Below are 12,236 nucleotides of genomic sequence, written 5' to 3' on the forward strand. Positions count from 1 at the left end.
ATTTTGGAGCTGAGTTTAGTTTAAACTCTTCATTTTTCATTTGGAGAAATTGAGGTCCAGGAATTCACCAGAATGATTTGTCTCAGGCTTGCAGTGTTATTTTTTTGAGATTAGACAAAACTCACTGAAAGCCAGAGAAAGGTCCAGAACCTCCCTCCCTTTCCTTGTACCACTCTCACCCTCAAACCTTCCCAGAAGGGGATGGAGATTCCCAAGGAGACTGCCTTGGTAGCAGATCTGTTTGAATTAAACATGAGCTTGTTATCAGAGTGAAGGTTAATGACCTAATGATTAACAGCAGAGACTGAATTACCAGGAGAGGGATTGTCCTAATTGTATCTGTGAACTCAACGTCTCTGGAATGGAGAGATTAATATGAGGAAGATGCACTGGTCCTACTTCCAGCTTGGAAGAGTGTGGTTCCCTTGCCTGTCACCACCAACCTGCAGCTAAGAGACTCTCAGCAGACAATGTAAATAGGGACCCAAGGGCAGTGTGGTTGCATGAGGGAGTCAAGATGCTGACATCAGCCCTGGCAATAACACTAAGTATTATAAGGTTGGGGCAAATTGATTCTTTCTGGGCCTCATTAACCCTTTTGGTAAAATAGGTGGAGGAATCTATGTTGCATTCACTCTATAGTGATGGTGTGAGGACCACATGGACTACAAAGGAGCTTCCAAAAGGATGGAGCATGGCATGAATCAGGACAGACCCCTATGTTTGCAAGTGGCAAAAAGCCAATTCAATTAATTTAAACAATATAGAAAAATGGAACTCACTGACTCATAAAGTTAGAAAGATCACTGTGTGCTTGTGCATGTGTTGTGTGAATCTGGCTTAGGCACAGGTGGACCCAGAAAATGAATTATTGTTCCCAGGAATCTTCCTTTTTTCCGTAGTTCTTCTCTGGTTTCTTCTGTGACATATTATTCAGGCAGACTCTTCCATGGGCAGGCAAAGATGACTCTGGCAGTATTAAGGTTACATTATCCTCATAGCTGGTGGTCCTACTGAAAGGTGGAACTCCTTTTTCTGGTTCTAGCAAAAATCCTGGGGAGAATTCTGACTGGTCAGCTTTGGTCATGCACCCATCCCTGAGCCAACCACTATGGCCAGGGGAATGGGGTTCCCTGACTTGCCTGGCCTGTTTGATATGCCTATCCCTATCCCTAAAGTGGATGAACTGAGTGAGTGTGAGAGGTGGTTCCCTTAAGAGATGCTATGCAGAGAAAGAACATACAGCCACTATATAACTGATATCATGTTCAGCAAGAACTCCTGCCCTTCCTGCCTCTCTGATCCATCCTAAACCTGATATTCCTCTCCTAGGGACCCAAGTCAACATTATTGTCTCCAGTGCTGAGGCAGTTGTTTGGCCTGCACAATTTGGTTAGACACCTCTACTTGCTACTGTGATTAGTAGGGTTTTCTGTTGCAGTGAGTGGTAAAACTTGTGGCCCCAAGGAAACATAGAGCCCCAGCAAACCATAAGAGACTCTTAAATACAGAGAACAAACTTAGGATTGCAGGAGTGGGGGATGGGTGGGAAGATGGGTTAAATGGGTGATGGCCACAAGAGGACACTTTTCGGGATGATCACTGGGTGTCATATGTAAGAGATGAATCACTGAGTTCTACTCCTGCAGCCAAGATTACACTGTATATTGACTAACTTAAATTTAAATTAAAAAAAAAAAACAGAACCCCAGTGCTGAGCAAGTTGAATGGACAAGGATATGGTATTTACCCTGTGACAGCAGTTACTTGGCTACCAGTCAAGAAAAAACATGTTGAAGACATGATAGGGCATACCATGTTGTTGTGTAGCTTTTTAAATTACAAAATCAAATATTATCTATTCTACTTTCAAGGTCTCTTCTGACCACCACCCCTAATTCCATGACTCACTCCTGACTTATTGAATAATACCTTTTTTTATTATTATTAAAAAATATATCAATTATGCACGCACACACACACACACACACACGGGCTAGGCTCTGCTCTGGTAACAGATAATTCCTAAATTTTGGTGGCTTAACACACACTTATTTCTCACTCCAGCACATGCTTGGCAAGTATCTATAATGGGGATCTATTTATTGGCATCACTGATGGAATCAGGCTGATGGAAGCCAAGAGAAGAAGGAAAAAGTGGCAAATTTTGCACTGTCTCTTCTTAAAGCTTCCACCAAGAAGCAAGTCTTGTAGCAGCCTCTCTCAGCCCATCTTGTAGTCCAATAAGCAGCAGTGATGGCCCTGGTGGCCCTGGTGTCATTGTTAAGTACAGATAGAACTATTTGGTCTTGGTGGGGGGCCCAAGCTTTCTTTTCATCTGATAACTCCTATTCCCAGTCCCTGACAAGTGCTAGAGCCTCCATCTGCCATAAAGAAGACTCTTGGCTGGTCTGATTAGCACGGGGCCTTCTTGGAAGTACTCTTCAGTGGGCAGGTAGGAGGGGAAGGTACTTTCTCCAGAGCCACCTGATGGCTGCTCCTCTAGCTGCTCTAGGACCCAGGCCTCCCTCAGTTGGGCGATAGGAGAGTCAGAAGTATGAAAGCATAAGCAGAAATTCTTAACCTTTTCTGTGCCGTGATCCTACTGAGGGAAGCTTCCGGACTTCTTTACAGAATATTTTTAGGTGCAAAAATAAAATATATAGGATTACAAAGGAAACGAAGTATAATGAAAGGTAGTTATGAAATTGTTATAAATTTTTTTAACGTTTATTTATTTTTGAGACAGAGACAGAGCATGAATGGGAGAGGGTCAGAGAGAGAGAGGGAGACACAGAATCTGAAACAGGCTCCAGGCCGACGCGGGGCTTGAACTCACGAACTGCGAGATCATGACCTGAGCTGAAGTTGGACGCTTAACCGACTGAGCCACCCAGGCGCCCCTAAAAATATTTTTGATGTAGCAATATATGTGCTATTTTCTCAACACATCGAATAATGAGATTTAGAAGTAGGATTAATGACTAGAAAAAGTTCAGAGGAAATCAAGCAAAGAAGTCTCCCTGGAGGATATGGGCTCACCCTGTGCCTTAAAGTTGGGTAAGATTTGCAAAGACATGGAGAATAGCTCATAAATACCAAGTGGAAGAAATAGGGCTGGTGTCAGAGAGAAGGTGACCCTGAGCTCTGCAGAATGGGACACAGAAATCTGGATTATGTGAATCACTTTAATTGGGGCCATGGGTCAATTATAACATTTAATTACTTTCTTTATTTTACTATCAATACCCCTTAGTTACAAGCATTTGAAGTAATGAAGAGACATTCAGTTAAAAATATCTGTCTCCAAATCAGATGATTCATGAGAGTCTGCCCTGCTCTGGAGTGTCAGATTGCATATGGTACTGTGGTAGTTCTGTCCATGTTAGGGTTGGCTCAGAGCAGTGGGATTTCTTGGGGCTGAGCCAAATGAAGGTGAGGTAGCACCTCTGTTACCCTCCTCCCCAGGTACCTTGGGGTACCTTTGGGGGCAGGGAGAAGCATACAGGCTAGGCTTGCTGTGGTCTTGGGTCAGTGGGAGAATCCAAGAACTGGCAACTGGTCTTCATTTAAAGTATATATTCATACTGTGTATGTTTGTGTGTGTGTGTGTGTGTGTGTACACATATATGTGTGTATATATATATGAAACTCATATATATATGTATTTGACACACACAAATATATTTGACACACATATATATGTACTTCATACATACACACACACACACACACACACACACACGTATAAAGGCCTGAGAGCCAGAGAGCTGATGGTATAGATTTCAATAGATTTTAGTCTTGGTGTGAAGGGTAGGAAAAGATCAATGTCCCATCCCAGCACTCAGGCAGAGAAAGGTGCCACATTATCTTCCACCTCTTCACCTTTTTTCCCTCTAAATCCTCCCTTCCTTTACCTTTATGGCCTTCAGTGGGTTGGATGAAGCTGTCCACATGGGGAAGGCAATCCTCTCTCCTCAGTATAGTGATTCAAATTCTATAAACATCCTCACAGACAAACCCCAAAATAATGTTTAACCAGAAATCTGAACACATAAAATTGACCCATAAAATTAATCATAAGTGCACTCTTTGTTAATATGACACCCATACATATTTCCTTAAACCACACTTAATCACCAAATTAAGACAATAACAAGATCATAGTTCCACCTACCATGACACAACTATCCTGTGTAAAACCAAAAACACACTAGCCCCTTTCCCAGAAGAGGAGGTAAAGTCTGTGAATGATGCTTACTCTTCTTGATATCCTGTAACTTAAATACAATGATTTAAAATCAGCATACTTTTTTTTAATGTTTATTTATTTTTGATACAGAGAGAGTGACAGAGAATGAGTGGGGGAGGGGGGGAGACACACACACACAGAAATCTGAAGCTGGCTCCAGGCTCTGAGCTGTCAGCACACAGCCTGATGTGGGGCTGGAACTCATGAGCTGTGAGGTCATGACCTGAGTCGAAGTCAGATGCTTAAGTGACTGAGCCACCCAGGCGCCCCTAAAATCAACATGCTTTTTGTTTTTTTAATTTGAGAAGGAGTGCACATGCAAGCGGGGGAGAGGGGCAAAGGGAGAAAAAGGGAGAATATTAAGCAGGATCTATGCTCAGTGCCGTGACCCTGGGATCATAACCTGAGCAGAAATCAAGAGTCAGCCGCTCAATTGACTGAGCCACCAGGTGTCCCTAAAGTGAACATATCTTATAATACATGATATGGAGTGGTAGAAGAAAGAAAACGTGTGTGTGTGTGTGTGTGTGTGCAAGTGTACACAATACATTCATAACAGAATAAGGAGGAAAGACTCATGCCAATTACAGTTCTTGTTTCTGTAACTGGTCACATGATCATGGCTGGTATTTATAACAACTTTCTTTCACTCTTCATTCTGGATTCCCTTTGTTTTAAGCAAGCACCTCAGCTCATCATTGTTCTTTACCTGGTGGGTGACCCAAATCTTCATCCCTGAAGAGTCTGGGTCATTAATAGTCCTGCCTGGTTGGCACAAGAACAGACACTCAGATCAATGGAACAGAATAGAGAACCCAGAAATGGACCCACAAACGTATGGCCAACTAATCTTTGACAAAGCAGGAAGGAATATCCAATGGAATAAAGACAGTCTCTTTAGCAAGTGGTGCTGGGAAAACTGGACAGCGACAGGCAGAAAAATGAACCTGGAACACTTGCTTACACCATACACAAAAACTCAAAATGGATGAAAGACCTCAATATAAGACAGGAAGCCATCAAAATCCTCGAGGAGAAAGCAGGCAAAAACCTCTTTGATCTTGGCTGCAGAAACTTCTTACTCAACACATCTCCAGAGGCAAGGTAAACAAAAGCAAAAATGAACTACTGGGACCTCATCAAAATAAAAAGCTTCTGCACAGTTAAGGAAACAATCAACAAAACTAAAAGACAACTGATGGAATGGGAGAAGATAATTGCAAGCTACATATCAGATAAAGGGTTAGTATCCAAAATCTATAAAGAACTTATCAAACTCAACACCCAAAAAACAAATAATCCAGTGAAGAAATGGGCAAAAGACATGAATAGACACTTCTCCAAGGAAGACCTCCAGATGGCCAACCAACACATGAAAAAATGCTCAACATCACTCATCATCAGGGAAATCCAAACCAAAAACACCTGTCAGAATGGCTAACATTACCAACTCAGGCAACAACAGATGTTGGCGAGGATGCAGAGAAAGAGGATCTCTTTTGCATTGTTGGTGGCCACTCTGGAAAACAGTATGGAAGTTCCTCAAAAAACTAAAAATAGAACTACCCTATGACCCAGCAATTGCACTCCTAGGCATTTATCCATGGGATACAGCGTACTGTTTTGAAGGGACACATGCACCCCCATATTTATAGCAGCACTATCAACAATAGCCAAAGTATGGAAAGAGCCCAAATGTCCATCGATGGATGAATGGTAAAGAAAATGTGGTATGTATATATACACACACACACATATATACATATATGTATACATATGTATATATATATACCACACATCTATATACATATATGTATATATGTATACATATACATATACATATAGTATACATATACATATATGTATATAGATGTGTGGTGTATATATATACATATATGTATATATATATATACACACACACAATGGAGCATTAGTCAGCAATCAAAAAGAATGAAATCTTGCCATTTGCAACTATGTGGATGGAACTGGAGGGTATTACACTAAGTGAAATTGGTCAGAGAAAGACAAAAATCATATGACTTCACTCATATGAGGACTTTAAGAGACAAATCAGATGAACATAAGAGAAAGGAAACAAAAATAATATAAAAACAGGGAGGGGGACAAAACAGTAGAGACTCAAACATGGAGAACAAACTGAGGGTTGTTGGAGGGGTTGTGGGAGGGGGGATGTGCTAAATGGGTAAGGGGCATTAAAGAATCTACTTCTGAAATCATTATTTCACTATGTACTAACTAATTTGGATGTAAATTTTAAAAAATAAAAAATAAAATTAAAAAAAATAGTACTGCCTGGAGAGTTATTGTAGTCTTCCATTGACTTTAATCACAGGGCATGGTAATATAAGAGATATCCTAAAGGATCTCCAGTATTTCAGACTCTTCTTTACCTCCCTGGTCAAATTTCCCTTTGTTGATCAGGATCAATCACCCCAGATGGCACAATAACTCCCTTCTTTGCCTGTTGATTCAGAGGTATGAGGAACCCAGGGTGGCCTGGTAGCAGTCTTAACTTATAGTTCAATGGAATCATTGTTGTGTTTCCTGGTAGAAGCATCCCCCCCACTGGAACTAATACCCCTAGGCTAGCAGACAATAATGTTCTGGTACAGGAAGCAAAAGTTTTGCTAATGGGTCATTAAGGGTAAGAGTAAGTGGTACCACTCTCATTTCTACCTCTTGATTCCTGGACTTATGAATCCTGGCTATGGAAGAAACAGTACCCTATATTGGATGCTAGTTCAGAGTATATATAGACTTTTGGAAAGCTTTGCCCCAACTCTGCAATGTATTGCCACTAGCTGGTGCTTAACAGAGTCTTCAAGAGGCCATTCTGCTCTCTAAACCAGCTGCTTTAGGATGGTAGAGAACATGGTAAAAATTTCATGAGCATGGCCAATTGCCACATTTCTTTTGCTATAAAGTAAGTTCCTTGATCAGAAACAATGCTGTGTGGAATACCATAATGGTGGATAAGGCATTGTATCAGTCCATAGATAGTAGTTTTGGCAGGAGTGCATTGCATACAAAGAAGGCAAATCCATACCCAGACTAAGTACCTCTTCCAGTAAGAACAAGATACTACCTCTTTCATGTAAGTGGTCTAAGGTAATCAACCTGCCACCAAGTAACTGGCTTATCACCCTGGGAATGGTGCCATATCTGGGACTCAAGTGTAGGTTTTTGCTGTTGGTAGATTGGGAACTCAGTGGTGACTGAAGCCAGGTCAGCTTTGGTGAGTGGAAGTCCATGCATAACTTCTATTTTTGTTACCATGGCTATTTTGTTCATGAACCCATTGGGCAATGATGAGGTGGCTGGGGAAAGAAGAGAACTGGTATCCACACAACACGTCACCCTATCTGCTTGATTATTAAAATCATCCTCCGCTGAGGTCACCCTTTGTGAACATTCACTTGGGACACAAATATCTTCACATTTTTATGCCTATTCAGAGGGGTCTATCCACATATTTCTTCTCCAAATTTCTTTGTTAAAATTTTTCCAATTATGTTCCTTCCAAGATTTGACTATCCAGTTAAGCCATTGGCCACAGACCATGAAGCTGTATATAATCACAAAGTAAACAGGTGGGAGGGCTTCTCTTCACCACTGTCCTAAGGGATGTCCCAGAGATGGGCTGTCCTGCTGCAGCTGCTCACTTTCATGTGGTGCTTATATTTTGTGCAGAACCATCTGAAAACCAAGTCTTTTCTTCCTGTGTGAACTGATTATAGGGAACTCCCCAATGAGGCCATGGTTCAGGCTGGGAGAGACAAGGCAGTGTTGTAGGAGTGGGTATTTGGGTCACTTCTTCCTGTAACTTACTTATGCATTCAGGGCCTGCTCAGGTATATACTGTTTCCATTTGATGATGGAGTGCTACTCTGTATGTCATGGCTTGGTGGGTCAAATATCACCCAGTTCATCACGGGCTGTCCTGCACTAGTTCTCTAGACTACATATGTCCAGACATTTGGAGAACTAAATGCCTGACCTGTTCTCTGCAGAGTTTTGAAGATCAGGATATAGGCATCACTTTTACTTAATATGTTAGACAAATATAAATAAATAAATAATAAAATAAAAATACATATGTATAAATGTATTTATATATATCTACATATATCAAGTAATATGTATTTGAGCTATATGGCTTAAGTCAAGATTAAAAAAGCCCTGAATTGGAAGTCCAGCAGACCTTGGTAGAGTCCAGACTCCCCCATTTATGGATCCCTCTGACTTTGGGCAACTCATGAGAACTCACCAAACAAACTTCCTCTAGGTAAGTATCTCATAGTAAAGTTGGAGAGGGGGAAAGAAATTGGGCAGAGGACTGGGATCAAATGAAATCACTCTTGTAAACTAGAGAACACTATGCAAATGTGGGATGTTCCTGTTAGTTTTACCCAATCTATGTAGGCAGGTAGCAGATGTACTCAAATGCCAAAGTCCCTCTATATGCATTCTCATTACAGCAGCCAGAATGCTCTTGCTAGAGCACCAGTCAAATCACCTCTTTTCCTTGAAGCTCATCAATGTCATCCTATTACATGTTGAATAAAATCTGAACTATTTATGAGGGCTAGTCTTTGAGGCTTTGTTACCCCAGCAGTCTCCTTGCCAGCCACTTCCTCCCTCACACTCTGTGTTGAAGGCTCAAGGACAATTTTCTGTCTGTGCAACACACCAAACTCTCTCCTGCCTCAGAGCCTCTAGAGCTGGGACTGCCCTCTTCTTGCATCACCTGATTCTCCTTCCTAGGTTCCCCTGTCTTTCTGAATATCCTGCCACCTCCTACCATGACTGCTTTTGCCTTATCCTGAAGGTTTCAGCCCAATATCCTCCCCTCAGTGAGGTCTTCTCATGCCTCCCAACGCAAAGATTTTCCTGCTCTGGGCTTCTCTCTTCTTGATCGTAATTGTTTTAGGTTCCGACTCTACATTCACTGGATGTTGTCTTGTTTAATATGTGTCTCACCCACCAGACTGTGAGTTACATGAGGAAAGAGCTAGGTTTATTTGTTCCCTTCTCATCCCCAGAGACTCACACAGGGCCCAGAGGCTCATGAGGAAACTTGCTGAAGAGCTGAAGAGTCATTTTCTTTTGAAAGTTTAAGCTGCCCTCTAGTGGAAAATACAACCCAAAATTCGCCCCTGGCTTTGGTTTGTTTCTGTTTTTGTCAATGGGGACCTAGATTTTCAAATCAGAATAGCAGGACCTAGAAGGTCTCTCCCTGCAGCAGAGTGGACATTGTGGAATACCTGCCTACCCTGGGCCCACAAGGAGCTCCCTACAACAGCAGATGGAGGGACAAGCTTCCCCCAGAAGGATCCCTCCCAGGGTCTGGGGGCTCTCCCTACCTTTCTGTGATGGTCAGAATTGGTCCTCTCTATCCTGATTTATCTCTGCTTCCAGAAACTCATGCATGTGGATGTGTAGTTACATTCTATAGTGGGACAGTGGGACTAGAGTGGGTCCCTGACTCCCAGAGGGTCAAACCCCTCAACTATACAATGAGTCACTGCCACAGAGGTGTTTCTATCCTTGGGGAAGCTAGTGGACTGGTTTGGGAGAAGAAGTTCCCCCCAGTACAGGTAGCCTTCAGTGACCTTGCCTCAGGAAATAGGTTAATGATGAATCTATGGTTCTAGGAGGCCTCTGGGCAGCAGCAGCAGGAATGGTCCAGACCCCTGGCCACTTGATTCTAAAACTGAGCCTTTGGCTAATGGCATCGTAATATTGCATTTGTTAAAAAACAAAATTCAACTGAAAAAAATTTAAAGTCTTATGGGCATTATTCAGCAATTCATGAATTGAGCAACATCCTATCTAGCAGAGAGGAGCTCCAAAGAGCTGAACAAAATGGGAGATTTTATAGGCAGAAGGGGACAGAGACAAGGAAAAAGTGGTTACCTCATCTTTCTTTGGAGGCAGAAGGGGTCTATCAGGCGGATTACCTCACTAGTGCTAACCAGGAAGTTCCAGATTTAATGGTTTAAGATTACAGTCCTGGGGGAGGTTGAAACTCAGTTAAATTAGGTATTAAGTCTCAATTTGGTGATGTAGATTTAGCCCAAGTGACTCCGTTTGGGGCGTGTTGTCCGTCTGTCTGTCTGTCTCTTAACACATTATATATAAAGGGAGTGGTATTCATTTAGTTTGTCCCTTTAATAAGTGAAGTTTAGTAGTAGTGCCAGCAATACAAACATAAATATGATGAGGTACTTGTCTTCAAAGAACCCATAGCAATGTCATGATTAATCTCAGAAGTTGCAAACTGATGGTCTACAGATATGTTTATTTGGCTGGCACAGTGTTTAAGTTTTTAAAAATTAGTTGCCAACCTTTTAGTATGGGAGATTTCTTATAAAAATCTGGATTTCTGGCTTCTCTTGGAAAACCAACATGGCAACATTAGATCTATACCCACCACTTCCCATGGGACTTATACCAGTGCCCACTTCTTATGTCACTTGCCTGGTCATTCGGGCATTTACCCTTGAGACCCTTGTAGTAGCAGCAAGAGGGGAGCAATTAATTTTGGAAGCAAATGAGAGGGTGGGTAAAGTCTTCTCAGATGGAGTGACTTCCCAAATGCCATCTTGACAACCTGATTGGGAGATGGTAGTGGTCATATGAGGCTGTGGCAGGGAAGGTGGGATGAGATGAGTGTCATATAAGCTGGCAAGTAAGCTGCACTTGGGTTTGGCTTCACGGCACAGTGAATGTGAATCATGGACAGGAATTCCTGGTCAAGTGTTCCAGCAGGAAGATGAAAACTGAACTAAATTCGGGAGAGAAGTTAGGTTTGAAGGCCTTTGTGTCAAATACAAATGCTGTTGTTTGGGGACCGGGGATCCTTTTGAAATGCAGATTTCCATCCAGCACATCTGGGGAAGGGAGAGAGACTCTGCATTTCTAACAAGCTCCTGGTCCCTGGGCTACTCTTTGAGCTGTTGGGGCTTAGAGCACAGGCTGCAATCTAGTGAGCTGTGGGCCAGATTTGGCCTAGGAAATAAACTTTTCTGGGTTCCATAGTGTTTACGTTTTTAAAAAAAATAGTTGTTACTTGAAAATCAAGCATTTTCACATAAAAACCCGAATTTGTCTTCTTTACTCATCATTCTCTATCACATTACTAAATTTTATTTTATTTTTTAGTATTTTTCATAATAGACTCTTGCTTGTTAGTTGTATTTTTCTTGTTTGTTGTGCATCTTCACTAGGCTATGAACTCCATGCAGACAGGGGCCTTGTCTTGTTTACCCGGTTGCTTACTTGTCTTGTTTGCAAAGAGTTTATACTCTATATGTTAATTATTTGTTGAGTGAATTAGCAAATCAACTTTCCTGTGTGCTCACAGTGATTGCCACAGTCCACACTTGGCCCTCTTCACTCACTTAAGTTACCTCCTGAGAAAGGTGGAGTCAGGACATGTCCTTGGGAAAACCCTAAGGTTTAGGAAATCTGAGGGGAGGGAAGAGGAACGAGGGCAGGAAGGAAGACTAGGAGAGTAAAGTCCCAGAGGCCAAGGGAAGAGAAGTGGGGTGGTGGGCATCAGTGCTGCTTGTGAGGTTGGAGGGAGCTATTGGCCTTCAAGAAAGCAGGAGAGAAAGGCACTATAGAGAAAGAAAGCATGGGGGCTGTATTTTAGGATTGCAACTGGGCTTTAGGAAGTTTTTGGGGGAGGGGAGTTAGTTTTGAGCCCTTGCGTAGACCATAGTATAAGGACCTAGTGGAGAGAAAGAGAGCAAAGATATAAAAAAGAGTGGGAATAATGGGTGCCATCCCAATTTAGGGTAGGTGGAAGGTCAAGATGGGCCACAGGTGGAAAGGAAGAATGAAAAAAATCCTTCCCTTAGGATACGGGGGAAGGGGCAGGGAAGGCAAATTCCCAAGAAAGGTGTGCTCCTTATAGGTCTCCTTTTAGGGGAAAACTCTAAAAACTTTTGATATAATC

The sequence above is a fragment of the Lynx canadensis genome, chromosome E2, assembly GCF_007474595.2.
Source record: "Lynx canadensis isolate LIC74 chromosome E2, mLynCan4.pri.v2, whole genome shotgun sequence".
Classification (NCBI taxonomy): domain Eukaryota; kingdom Metazoa; phylum Chordata; class Mammalia; order Carnivora; family Felidae; genus Lynx; species Lynx canadensis.